A 14,781-nucleotide genomic window follows, 5' to 3' on the forward strand; every position below is an offset into this window, starting at 1 on the left:
AGTCTGTAAACAGAGAGGAAAAGCATCTCAATCAGTCTGGATTTCAGGGAAGTCTTAACATATAGAGAGACATAAGGATAAGTAGTAGTTAGCCAAGAGAAGAAAGGAAGAATGAATGTGCTTTTGTGGAAGAAACAGAATGTGGCAAGGTTTTGAGGTGAGAGCAAGCTCAGGATCTTCAGGAACTGAAAATTCATTCCTGGAGCAGAGAGCCTGAAGGTGGGAGTAGTAACAGTGGGTAAAACTTGGGAGGGAAGCTAAACAATAAGGACTGTAAAGCCATGTATTAGATTCAATACTGATTATAATGAGAAACCATTGAATGATTTTAAGTAGGGAATGGCACAAACAAGTATATGTTTTCAAAATTCACTCTTATGGCTCTGTGCAACTAGTAGGGCAGAGTGGAGTGGAAGGACAGAAGGAGAGGTGTATTATCATTTAGGAAGGTGTTACAAGAGCTTCCCCAGTGGCTCAGACCGTAAAGAGTCTGCCTGCAATGCAGGAGACATGGATTTGGTTCCTGGGTTGGGAAGATCCCCTGGAGAAGGGAATGGCAACTCACTCCAGTATTCTTGCTTTACAATTCCATGGACAGAGGAGCCTGCTGGGCAACAGTCCATGGGGTCTCAAAGAGTCAGACAAGACTGAGTGACTAATACTACAACAATCAGCATGAAACAAAATGGAAGCATGGACTAGTGTTGTGGCAGTGACGATAGATTGAGCAGATTTTGGTGCTATAGTTCACAAGGGTGAACTGCATCAGCCAAGGCTTCGACCACCATTTTCTAAGCGAGGTAACACTGTAGGAAAAGAATTATGGAATTGGAGTGATAACTGAGGTTTTCCAATGAGATGTCACTTTGAAATTATTTCCGAAGCTGTTGGATATGTGAGTGGAATGTAGAGGAGAATTTGGGTGGTGGTGGTTTAGTCGCTAAGTCATGTCCAACTCTTGCGACCCCATGGACTGTATCTTGCCAGGTTCCTCTGTCCATGGGATTCTCCAGGCAAGAATACTGGAGTGGGTTGTCATTTTGTGGAGAATTTGCAATGAAGATATAAATGTTATTCATCAACATATGGATAGTGATTGAACACCAGAACACCAGGGAGAGTGTATAGAGTAGAAAGAAAAGAAATTAGAATAGAACCCCACTCATATTTAAGGAATGAGAAAAGTAAAACTAGCCATCAAAAGAGATTGGAAAGGAGAAAAATCTGGAGAATGTGCTTTTATATAAAGCAAGGGAGAAGAAGATCTTGAAAAGGAGGCAATTGGTTTTAGGATGAGTATTACAAAAGGAGTCATTAGATTCAACAACGAGGGTAGCTGTGATTTTAGCAAGAGTGGTTTCAGTAGAGTGATGAGTATAGAAACAACATTGGAATAGATTACAAAGTAAATGCGATTTGAAGAAGAGTTTGAAAAACTGGGGGAAGGTGTGTGTAACAGGGGCCAGAGATCTTAGTGGTAGTGGTGCTGGGGATGTATCCTAGAATTTTGCATACTGCATTATTTTATCTGGGCTTCGCAGATGGTGTTAGTGGTAAAGAACCCACCTGCCAATGCAGGAGATGTAAGAGATGTGAGTTCAATCCCTAGGTCAGGAAGATCCCCTGGAGGAGGGCATGGCAACTCATTCCAGGATTCTTGCCTGGAGAATCCCACGGACAGAGGAGCCTGGCTGGATACAATCTATAGGGTCCAGGATCGGTCATGACTGAAGAGACTTAGCACGCATGCACACATTGTTGTATCTGAGAAATACTTGCCTAAATCTGTCAGTTTATCTCCTACATTTTCCTCTAGAAGATTCATAGCTTTATGTTTGTGTTCAGATCTATGATTCATCTTAAGACACTTTTTATACATGATGTGAGGTTTTTGTTTATTATTTTTGCACATAAATATCCAGTTATTCCAGGACTATTTCTTGAAAAGGTTGTTCTTTCTTTACTGAACTGCCTTTGTTTAAAATCATTTGCCCATTTATGTGTGGATCTGTTTCTGTACTTTACATTCTTTTAATCTGTCTCATCTTTAGGCCAATACCACATTGTCATAAAGCTTCATAATACTGAAATTTTGACTGTTCTAGGGCCTTTGCATTTTCATATGAATTTTATATCCAACTTGTCAATTTTCACATAAAAATCTAGAGAGATTTTGATTGGGAATACTTTATTTTTTAATTAATTTATTTGTTTTAATTGGAGGCTAATTACTTTACAATGTTGTAGTGGTTTTTGCCATACATTGACATGAATCAGCCATGGATTTACATGTGTTCCCCATCTTGAAACCCCCTCCCACCACCCTCCTCATCCCATCCCTTAGGGTCATCCCAGTGCACCAGCCCTGAGCACCCTGTCTCATGCATCGAACCTGGACTGGCGACCTATTTCACATATGATAATATATATGTTTCAATGCTATTCTCTCAAATCATCCCACCCTTGCCTTCTCTCACAGAGTCCAAAAGTCTGTTCTTTACATCTGTGTCTCTTTTGCTGTCTCGCATATAGGGTCATCGTTACCATCTTTCTAAATTCCATATATATGCATTAGTATACTGTATTGGTGTTTTTCTTTCTGACTTACTTCACTCTGTATAATAGGCTCCAGTTTCATCCACCTCAATAGAACCGATTCAAGTGCATTCTTCTTAATAGCTGAGTAATATTCCATTGTGTATATGTACCACAGTTTTCTTATCCATTCGTATGCTGATGGACATCTAGGTTGCTTCCATGTCCTGGCCATTGTCAACAGTGCCATAATGAATATTGGGGTACATGTGGTTTCTTCAGTGTGTATACCCAGAAGTGGGATTGCTGGGTCATATGGCAGTTCTATTTCCAGTTTTTTAAGGAATCTCCACACTGTTCTCCATAGTGGCTGTACTAGTTTGCATTGATTGGGAATACTTTAAATGTATACTAGAATCTGTGGAGGGTTGACATCTTAATATGGAATTTAACCCATGCACAAGATCACTTTTCATTAAACGAATTCTTCTTTAGTGCATCTCAGCAATGTTTTGTTGTGTTCAGTGTATAGGTCTTGCACATCATATTTATCCCCAAATATTTCATATTTTATGCTCTTTATGAATATTGTTTTTAAAATTGAGTTTTCTATTATTTGTAGGATAATTTGTAATTGATTTTTAGTTAAAATTTTGTTTTTAGATAATTTCATATTTATATGGAATTGTAAGAAATGATACAGGAAAATTCCACATGTACTTAACCTAATTTGCCTCAGTGGTAAGATGTTACAAAATTGTAATACAACATCATAACTGGGATATTGATATTGATACCATCAAGATACAGAACATTTCCATCACTACAAGGATCCCTCTTATATAGCCCCATCCACTCTCATCATTCCTTCCCACCTCGACCTCTTCTTATTCTCTGGCAACAATTAATCTGTTACTCTTTGTATAATATTGTTATTTAAAGAATGTTATATATAACTGAAATCATACAGTACATAACCTTTTGGGAATTGACTTTTTCATTTTTCATAATTCTCTTCAAATTCACCCAGGAAAGATAGAAATGTATCATTAAAATATGTGTATGAGATTTGTATTATGATCATAATTTCCCTTACCTTCTTTTCCTACTTTTTCTGAAAAAATAATATTAATCAGGTTGGACACACTAAAGCAGTAGCCATGTGATCAGTGGAAGACGGTAGAGTCAGAACTAGATAAAGTATCTTTAAACTTCAAGTTGTAGCCATTACAGTTCCTATTTTCCACTTCAAACCCCTAGGAGGAATGAGGATTGTAGGCTCCTGAGTTGTTCACCTTTGATTGTTTTAGCAAGACCTTTTCTCTCCCAAACTGTACATACACATTTACATATATATGTATGCATGATTAATTGTTGTTGAAAGTTTATACTTTCTTTTATCTAAATTTTAGTGGGGAGTCCTTTGGGCTATTGTCAGATTTTTCAGGAATTTGAAATACGTGCAAACAGCAGGCATTTATTCAATTGGATAACTGTAATTTCACACTTAACCAAATCTTCTCTCTTTATTGAGAGTAGTGCCAAGATAACTGAAAGAAAAATGTAATGCCAAATAATAAGACCTGCTCTATATTTTCACACAAAAAAAGACAGTTTAGAATAGGTATTCTTCTGTGGGCTAATAGAATAATTGCACACTTAGGACATTTGTATTCAGCATGGATATCATTTCCCTATTGCCGTGTTTCTGAGGAATCTTTCGCTTTGGTATCTAAGCATTGAGACACTTTTTAAAGAAGGAAACAATTCTTTAAGTCTGTAATTTGTGGAGAGCTATGTAGCTGGGCTTACGTCTAGGCCTATAACTTACAGTTCTGCAGATTTTAGTTAGTTTTTTCTGGAGAGCACATCTCAGAGCTGAGAACTATTCTAGTCCGCTTTCATTCACAGTACTAGATGCTCTTGAAGAGGTAGCTGGAAAGGTGTGGGGCAGGGACTGTGTAGATATTTACATATACAAATGAAAATGTGCATACATATTTATACATTCTGGCTAGTACAGATTTAATGGTTCTCAGACTCACTGGATCTAAGGTGTTAACAGCCTTTTCAGAGTAGAGATGGGTTCAAATTTAGGAGACTGAGTCCAATGCTGTTTTTTAATATCAGTAACGTTATAATGTGGAGAAGGCAATGGCACCCCACTCCAGTACTCTTGCCTGGAAAATCCCATGGACAGAGGAGCCTGGTAGGCTGCGGTCCATGGGGTTGCTAAGAGGCGGGACATGACTGAGTGACTTTACTTTCATGTTTCACTTTCATGCACTGGAGAAGGAAATGGCAACCCACTCCAGTGTTCTTGCCTGGAGAATCCCAGGGACGGCAGAGCCTGGTGGGCTGCCGCCTATGGGTCACACAGAGTCGGACACGACTGAAGTGGCTTAGCAGCAGCAGCAATGTTATAATGCAGTTGGGGCTTCCTATTGCTTCTGAGCAATTCTCATGACAACTACTGGGAGAGTTTTACAGAGAAGGTGAGTATAAAAGGCAATGTGTGTAAAACTGACAATCATTTGTTTTAATTATCATTATATAAAGTATTTGCAATAAATTATAAAATTTCTTTATTTGAATGCTTAGATTCTTTATATGAATCAATAAATTATTTACATATACCAGTGTGAAAATGGGCATGTGAGTGGTACAGTGTGTTTGCCTGCTCAGTCGTATCTGACTCTTTGCAAAGCCATGGACTGTAGCCCGCCAGGCTCCTCTGTCCATGGGATTCTTCAGGCAAGAATACTGGAGTGTGTTGCCATTCCCTTCTCCAGGACAGTATGTTTACCATTCCAGTTTAATGGTAACACTGGGGTTTTATTTCAGTTCAGTTCAGTCGCTCAGTCATGTCTGACTCTTTGTGACCCCATGAATCGCAGCACACCAGGCCTCCCTGTCCATCACCAACTACTGGAGTTTACTCAAACTCATGTCCATCGAGTCATTGATGTCATCCAGCCATCTCATCCTCTGTCGTCCCCTTCTCCTCCTGCCCCCAATCTCTCCTAGCATCAGGGTCTTTTCCAATAAGTCAACTCTTCGCATGAGGTGGCCAAAGTATTGGAGTTTCAGCTTCAGCATCAGTCCTTTCAATGAACACCCAGGACTGATTCCTTCAGGATGGACTGGTTGGATCTCCTTGCAGTCCAAGGGACTCTCAAGAGTCTTCTCCAACACCACAGTTCAAAAGCATCAATTTTTCGGCACTCAGCTTTCTTCACAGTCCAGCTCTCAAATCCATACATGACCACTGGAAAAACCATAGCCTTGACTAGACAAACCTTTGTTGGCATAGTAATGGGGTTTACATTACACTGGGGTTTACATTGCTTTAAAAACTGAAAATATACACTTGTTTAGAGGATATTTTTAGGATCAGTTTACATTGACCTTGTCTATTTCCTGGAAGCTCTGGGAGATTTTGTTTGTCCTGATTTTGCTTTTAATATTAGAGGGAGAGAGAACATACTAGAGCTCGAGGAAAGAAGGAAAAATATCTGAATGGAAAAAGAAAAAATAAGTCAACCATCTGGGTGTTTTAGATTAATTTAGATGCTACAAGAAAGAGAGTGACTATTTTACACACTCTTATCAAGAATTCATTCCCTTTTTGGATGAAACTTTCACACAAGTTTTGGAATTTCATCTAAGATACCAATTTTTCAAATAGTTGATATCTAGCCTCAGTCTTAGTGTATGTGAGGCTAAGGATTCATGTTTGGAGATAATCTTCATAGAAGACATATTTGAAGATAATCTTTTAGACAAAATAATCCTTTCCCACTTTTTTTCCCATAAAATTTGCCAATGCTAGATATTTCATATAATTAGAATTAAATGTTACATTTTGTGTCTTGCTTCTTAGCAAAATTTTTTCAAGGTTCATTTATATTATACCATATCTCAGTGCTTTATTCCATTTTTATGGATGAATAATATTCCTTTTGTCTATGGGTGTTGTGTGTATATCTTACAAATGGTTACCCATTCATCTGTTGATAGATATTCATGTTGTTTACAGTTTTTGGCTATTATGAATAAGCTATTATAAACTGTATTGTACATTTGTATTTAAATACCTGCTTTCAATTTGAGTAAATTTGATGGATTATAGGGTATTTCCATGTTAACTTTTAACTTTTTGAGGAACTGGCAGATTGTTTTCCACTGTGGCTGCTACATTCTCACCAAACATTGCATTGATACACGAGCTCCAGTTTGATGGATGTTGGAATGAAAGAGGTTTATTACTTACATACACTCATAAGATAACAAAATTGGGGACTATCATCCTGGTCTTTTTGGTAGAAACCCATTATTTATTACATCATTCTGTGGCTCAGATGATACTGTTTTGGAAATTAGTTATTTCTGGGCATGGAGAAAAGGTTTGTGTGTGCATGAATAAAGAAATAATAAGAGGGATTTGTCAAGAGTTCTGTCAGATATTAGGCTCTCTTAACAAGTATTTTTGTTGTTTTGTTCAATGTTATGACAACTGACTTTGCTAATACTCATCACAAAGTATCCTACAGGAAAATTCACATACCATAAAATTCACCCTTTTAAATAGTAAATTCAATGCTTTTTTTTTCTTCATTCATATGTTCTGCAACCATCACTATCTAAGTTTAGGACATTTTCATCACTCCAAAAAGAATCTTTGTACTCATTAACAGTAACTCCCCATATCCCCTTTCCATTCAAACCCTAGCAGTAATTAATCTATTTTCTATCTCTGGATTTCCCTATTTCTGGTCACTTTATATAAAGAATCTACTTTATTCCCTTGTAAAACTGAATACTATTCTGTTGTATGAATATACCATATCTTTAAATTTCATTGATCAGTTGATGGGCATTAAGATTGTTTCCACATTTTGGCTATTATTACTAGTGCTGATATGACCATCCATGAATAATTTTTTTGTGCAATAATGTATTTTCATTTCTCTTAGTTATATACTCAGAAATTGAATCACTGTTTCATACCATAGGGCTTCCCAGGTGGCAGTAGTTGTAACTCTGTGCTTTTTTGGAAAACTGCCTGTTTCCCATAGTAGTTGAACCATTTTATAATACCACTGGCGGTATCTGAGGGTTTCAGTTTCTCCACATCCTCACCAACATTTGCTACTGTTTATCCTTTTAATTTTTAGTCAACTTAGTGGATGTGAAGCAGTATCTCAGGATGGCTCTATTTTGCATTTTACCTGATGACTAATGATGTTAGGCATCTTTTTATGTATGTATTGCCGATTTGTATATCTTCCTTGGAGAAATATATTTTCAGATCCTTTATAGATTTTTAATTGGGTTTTTAATCTTTTTATTGTTCAGTTAAAAGCCAGGTGGTGCTAGTGGTAAAGAATCTGCCTGCCAATGAAGGTAGATGTAAGAGACACAGGTTTGATCACCGGGTCAGGAAGATCCCCTGGAGGAGGGAATGGCAACCCATTCTTGCCTGGAGAATCCCATGGACAGAGGAGCCTGGTGGGCTACAGTCCATGGGGTCGTGTAGGGTCAGACACGACTGAAGCAACTTAGCACACATGCACGCACACATGTAAGTATTTTTATGCATTCTGGATGCAAATCCCTTATAAGATACCTGATGGGAAAATATGTTCTCTCTTTACATGCATTGTCTTTTCACTTTCTACATGGTTTCCTCTGAAACACAAAGGGTTTAAATTTAACCCAGGTCTCCCAATTGCAGGCGGACTCTTTACCAGCTGAACCACAAGGAAAGCGGAATACTGGAGTGGGTAGCCTATCCTTTCTCCAGAGGATCTTCCCCACCCAGGAATCCAACCGGGGTCTCCTGCATTGCAGGCAAATTCTTTACTAACTGAGCTATCATGGAAGCCTTGACACAGTCGTATTTATCTTTTTCTTTTGTTGCTTTTACTGTTGGTGCCCTGTCTAAGATGGCTCTGTATAACCTGAGGTCTGGTGATTTATACCTATTTTTTGTTCTAAGAATTTTGTATCTTTACCTCTTACATTAAGGTCTGTGATCCATTCTGAGCTAGGGGTTCAACTTCATTCTTTTACATGTATTAGATGTCACAGTAGTGAATTATGATAACAAGTCAAGTTGAAATGAACCATCATAGCCTTTATTCTCTTACTGTGATAGTATAAGCAAGAGGTCAAACAAAAGGTTCTTGCCCTTTTATGGACCCAGGGGCTGAGGAGAGGGAGAAGAGGAAGGTTTTGGAGTCAAAAGGGTACTAAACAATGGAGATAAGGCCCTTGATAAGTAAGTCCCACTGAGGCACATGGGATAGGAATACAGATGTGCATAGGATCATGGCCTGTGTTGGATCTGACTGCAGTTCCCGTCAGAGCTTGAAATACACTGCCTTTGTACCACATCTGATGTGGAGAAGGCAGCTTTCCTCCATTAGGCCTGCCAGATCAAACCTTCACAGTTGCTTATGGTCTGCCCTGAAAGGTCACTATAGGATTTTGGCTTGGAACCAAACTTCTCAGCATGTGATATGTCTGTTTGTTCCAGAAGAATTTGTTGAATTCCTTCCCCATTGAATCATCTTGGCATCCTTTTTGAAAATCAACAAGGATTTAATTATGGACTCTCAATTTGGTTCCATTGGTCTGTATGTCTATCCTTATGCAAGTACTACATTGTCTTGATTGCTGCAGCTGCAAAATATGTTTTGAAATCAGGAAATGTAAGTCTTCTAACTTTGTTCTTATCAAGATTCATTTGACTATTTTGGATCCTTTGCATTTCCATATGAATTTTAGGAAAGTTTTGTCAATTCTTGATGTCCTTCTCAGTCATAAAAACTTAAATTGTTATCAGGGTAATCTATTATATCATATATTTTTCAAAATTGTCACTTAGATGTGTCACATATAGTAGCTTTATTAACAGAATATGTGATCACCTGGAATACCTTGCTTCCTTTTGTTAAAGAGATGAATTTTTTAAAAGGATAATTGAAAATAAATTTGTGAGCTCCTAGACTAACTACAAAACCATGTATAGGCATATCTTGTCACCTTATTTATTTGGAATTTTTTGGAACATGGATGTAATACAATGTAATAAAAGAAGAAATATTTAAGGAATGGAATGAGAAGAGAATTCATGAGAGAATGTTGTTATTAAAATATAATAATTTTTATTAAAAGCCAGTAATAATATTTAATGAAAATGACTAGAAATTGATACACACTTCATGGTTTCTAATTTTAGTCTCACAACTTCAAGTAAGAGGAGGGGAAGGCCGATGTTTTTTATCCAGTTTTACAGAGATGGAAATTGTAGCTCAGAGATTTGAAGTGACTTGCCCTAAGTCATACAGTAAACCGAATAACAGCCCTTGAATCTGTTTTTACTCATCATATGTAATACTCTTTTACTCTAAGCCAGCTGTCTTCTTATGGATATAAATTATTATTTTACTCATAATGAAAATTTGCACTTGAGTTTAGAAACAGAATTGCATAAGATGTTTTCAGTCTATGGCAGTTGTGGAATTAACCACTTGATGCCATTCTCCCAGTCCTTCATATATATATACTTTGACTAGTCAATCCCTTTGAAGAGCTTAGCATCCAGCTGCGTAGATACACATGCATATTTGAGGCAATATGAAGGCAAAGTAGCAAGCAAACAGAAATTAAATGATATTAATAATGTATAACAGAAAGAAATATTGGGGGTGGTGGTAAAAAGCTTTGTATTGGGAGACAGACGTCTAAAGCCAAGTTTTAAATACATTCACAGATGTAGTTTGAACATATACTAGGCAATGTGAAATTAGAGTCTCCATTAGGGAAGGACCATGCCCTATTTATTCCAGAATTGTCTGTGACTAGCGATTAGCAGGTTACTATGTACAGAGTAGGTGCTCAATGATGTAAGTCACCTTAATTGAAGGACTAATGCATCCTACACAGGGAGAACAATATGTATAGGAGTGTTATAACATGTATAACAATGCTGGTGTGGAGAAGAGCGTTGCAAAGTATTGGAGTACTGTATGATACTTTTGATAGCTCCTTCTCTTTCTACATTTAACTTACATTGTGGGAAAATTGCATATTCTTTCCATGGCCTCTGATACTAACACAGAAGATGTGTTTATTTCTCATATTGGTAGGAAGTGATGCCTGGGTCACATCTCAGATATAAATTTCTCTCTGTGAATAAGCTAAAAAATTTCATTTCCCCTGGGCTATTGTTTTTGTGTGTTCCCCTTTGTTTTTTTAAATCATTTTCCAATTCCATCTCAACTATTGCCCTTTTCTGATAATAGCTGTACATTGTGTCTGTGAGATGAATTTTAATAAACAACGAGTTGTAGAGTCAAGCCAACATTTTAGACAGTTGGGAACAAGCCTTAGAAAAAACATAATAATGTCATGAAGATTTATATTCTAAATAAGCCAGCTTCTGATAGCGTGGAGCTCAGCTCCTTGTGTGTCCCTTTAAGAATGTTCCAAGTGACAGTCCTTGCAAATGCAAATGCAGTGGAACCCCAGAGCTGAAATCTTTCTTTTTGACCTCCCAGCAATAGAAGACCCTGGAGGAAACAAGACAGATTGTGAGCTGGAAAGAGAGATCCTTTCCTAGGAAATAATACAACTGGAACCTCCTGTCTCTCAGTTAAGTGAATGTTACTTACATCTTGAAGTCATACTTCAAATATGTTGTTGTGTATTTGGGTTTTTACCCACCATCCCCGGGACCATGACTACTGATTCTGGTCAAGTTATTGAAACTGTGGTGATGGGTTTAAGCACCTCTGTTGACTTACATACCTCTCAGCATAGATTGCTTTTTGAAGATTAAAAAACAAATAAAGCAACTTCCCTAAGTTTGGGACCCATTTGTTTTTCATAGGTGGCTATTAATGAAATAAGCACTGAAGAGCAGGGCTTGGGGGGAAGGATCCACTCCCTCTTTATTAACTATCTGTTAGCAACAGCTGCCGAGAACAGCAGGTAGATTAAAGCTAATTTCTAAAATGGGTTTAAGTGGAACATGAAATGTTTTCTATTTGAGAATTTCAAATGACGTGTACTGCACTGATTCCTGCCCCATGGTATGGAATAATTTATGCAGAGAAGAAAAATTGTACTCTCTCATATTGGCTCTAGCCAGCCAGCCAGCTTATAAGTATATACTGTTGGTTCAAGGGAGTTAATGTGAGCAGATACTCATTGTGGCTTAGGGTAAATTCAACCCCATGACGGTCTCCAGTTTCTTGCCTTCCTGATGCTCAGTCAAATGTGTCATCTGTGTATGAAAGAAAATTTTCATCTTGAGTTATGTGAATTGACAACATGATTGTCTGTCAATAAACCTATGTATGAATTTTATCATTAATAATAGAGAGTGTGTACTGCAAGAGGGCTTTCAAACTGGTAGTCCTTGGGCTTCTTTTGGCATATGCACTACACATGCTTCAGCAAGAGGACATAGACCTCCATATGGTTTAAAAGAAATGTAAAACTCCAAAGATTTCACCTAAAAATTCAGATCTGTGGCTTCTTTTTTTTGAACAATCTTACCACAGGGATCTCGTATTAATCCTTAGCTCTAGCTCTGGCAGGAGGTCTATTGTCACAGCTTTCACCAAATCCTATTTTTAAACATTCCATTCACTTCATGTATTCATGTAACCAGACTGGCACTGTAAGACTCTGTGTTTCAGACTTATACAAAGACTGCTATGTGAAGTGTAAAGCTTAGCCTGAACCAGTGAAAGATGAAAATTACAATCATTTTAAAAGGAAGGCAGTTGTTCTCTTCAAGCACATAATTCATCAGAGCATGGAATCAGTCATTGAATCACAGCCTGAACATAGTGTTGCTCCCAGTGTCCTTAGAAATCATTTAGCCATGTCCCCTCATCCTATGAAGAAAACCTGAGGTCCAGATTGTCTAAGCAACTTGACTACAATTTTTACAGTTAATTTCTAAAAAACTGAGTATCTGAAATACTAGTTCTCAACCAAAATTTCATAACATTTTGATCACTCTTGCTATTTCTAATTAATGTGTGTTTAGTCACTCAGTTGTGTCTGACTGTTTCTGACCCCATGGACAGTAGCCTGCCAGGCTCCTCTATCATGGGATTATCCAAGCAAGAATACTTCAGTGTGTTGCCATTTCCTGCTCCAGGGGATCTTCCTGAGCCAGGGACTGAACCCATGTCTCATGCATTGCAGGCAGATTCTTTACCCTCTGAGCCATCAGGGAAGCCCTCTTCCAGTTAATAGGTAGGATATTTTCAAATAGCACATGATTCAACTTCTACTGTATTTTAAGCAACCCATCTCACATTCCATTTCTTCTCCAAAGTCATTTATGACTGCTTCAATTTACCAGAGCTTACCCTCCTATAAACTGCTTCAGAATTCGTACCATTCACTTGCATGCTTAATCATGTATTACCTGATATGTTTACTTAACTCCCCTATACACTTGTTAAAACAGTGAAGTTATGAGTTTCTCAAGGGTGGGAGCAGTATTGTGTATCTCTTTCTCCACAGTGGCATCCAACACTTGACTGAACACTCATGTTCACTTATATAGGCTTTCCTGGTGGCTCAGATGGTAAAAAAAATCTGCCTGTATGCAGGAGACCCAGGTTTGATCCATGGGGTGAGAAGATTCCCTGGAGAAGGGAATGGAAACCCACTCCAGTATTCTTGCCTGGAGAATTCCATGGACAGAGAAGTGTGGAAAGGCTACAGTCCATGTGGTCTCAAAGAGTTGGACACAACTGAGTGAGTAAAACTTTCAGCACTAATGTGCTTGATTAATCATTGTTGGGTTGAAGTGAATTGAATTAAATGACCATGGCTGTAGAACAAACCAGGAAACCTACTTGTTTGCTTGAGAGGTTTTAATCTCTCTCTCCAAACCCTAAAAGATGATGCTGTTTATGTGTTGTACTCAATATGCCAGCAAATTTGGAAAACTCTGCAGTGGCCACAGGACTGGAAAGGTCAGTTTTCATTCCAATCCCAAAGAAAGGCAATGCCAGAGAATGTCCAAACTACCTCACAATTGCATTTATCTCACATGCTAGCAATGTAATGCTTGAAATTCTCCAAGATAGGCTTCAACAGTATGTGAATCGAGAACTTCCAGATGTTCAAGTTGGATTTAGAAAAGGCAGAGGAACCAGAGATCAAATTGCCAGCATCTCGTGGATCATCAAAAAAGCAAGAGAATTACAGGAAAACATCTACTTCTGCTTCATTGACTGCGCAAAAACCTTTGACTGTGTGGATCACAACAAACTGTGGAAAATTCTTAATGAGATGGGAATACCAGACCACCTTCCCTACCTCCTGAGAAATATATTTGCCAGTCAAGAAGCAATGGTTAGAACTGGACATGAAACAATGGACTGGTTTCAAATTGGGAAAGGAGTACATCAAGGCTGTATATTGTCACCTTGCTTGTTGAACTTATATGCAGAGTACATCATGTAAAATGTCAGACTTGATGAAGCATCAGATGGAATCAAGATTGCAGGGAGAAATATTAATAACCTCAGATGTGCAGATGACACCACCCTTATGGCAGAAAGCAAAGAGGAACCTAAAGAGCTTCTTGGTGAAGTGAAAGAGGAGAGTGAAAAAGCTGGCTTAAAAATCAGCATTCAAAAAACTAAGGTCATGGCATCTGGTCCCACCAGTTCAGTTCAGTTGCTCAGTCATGTCCAACTCTTTGTGACCCCATGGACCACAGCACGCCAGGCCTCCCTGTCCATCACCAACTCCTGGAGTTTATTCAAACTCATGTCCATTGAGTCGATGATGCCATTCAACCATCTCAGCCTCCGTCATCCCTTTCTCCTCTCACCTCCAATCTTTCCCAGCATCAGGGTCTTTTCAAATGAGTCAGCTCTTCACATCAGGTGGCCAAAGTATTGGAGTTTCAGCTTCAACGTCAGTCCTTCCAATGAACATTCAGGACTGATGTCCTTTAGGATGGACTGGTTTGATCTCCTTGCAGTCCAAGGGACTCTCAAGAGTCTTCTCCAACACCACAGTTCAAAAGCATCAATTCTTCAGCGCTCAGCTTTCTTTATAGTCCAACTCTCACATCCATACATGACTCCTGGAAAAACCAAAGCTTTGACTAGATGGACCTTTGTCGGCAAAATAATGTTTCTGCTTTTTAATTTGCTATCTAGGTTGATCATAACTTTCCTTCCAAGGAGTAAGCAC

General features: G+C 38.2%; 1 long non-coding RNA gene across 1 annotated transcript in view; it reads left to right on the forward strand.

The window, feature by feature from the left end:
• LOC122435055 overlaps nucleotides 1-12,717 on the forward strand; it is a 359,541-nt gene extending 346,824 nt beyond the window's left edge. Inside the window, exons 7-8 of the long non-coding RNA XR_006267566.1 lie at nucleotides 9,077-9,251; nucleotides 11,103-12,717. This is a non-coding gene — a long non-coding RNA (uncharacterized LOC122435055). The remainder of the gene's footprint in view (nucleotides 1-9,076; nucleotides 9,252-11,102) is intronic.
• The last annotated feature ends 2,064 nt before the right edge of the window (nucleotides 12,718-14,781 follow it).

The sequence above is a fragment of the Cervus canadensis genome, chromosome X, assembly GCF_019320065.1.
Source record: "Cervus canadensis isolate Bull #8, Minnesota chromosome X, ASM1932006v1, whole genome shotgun sequence".
Lineage (NCBI taxonomy): Eukaryota > Metazoa > Chordata > Mammalia > Artiodactyla > Cervidae > Cervus > Cervus canadensis.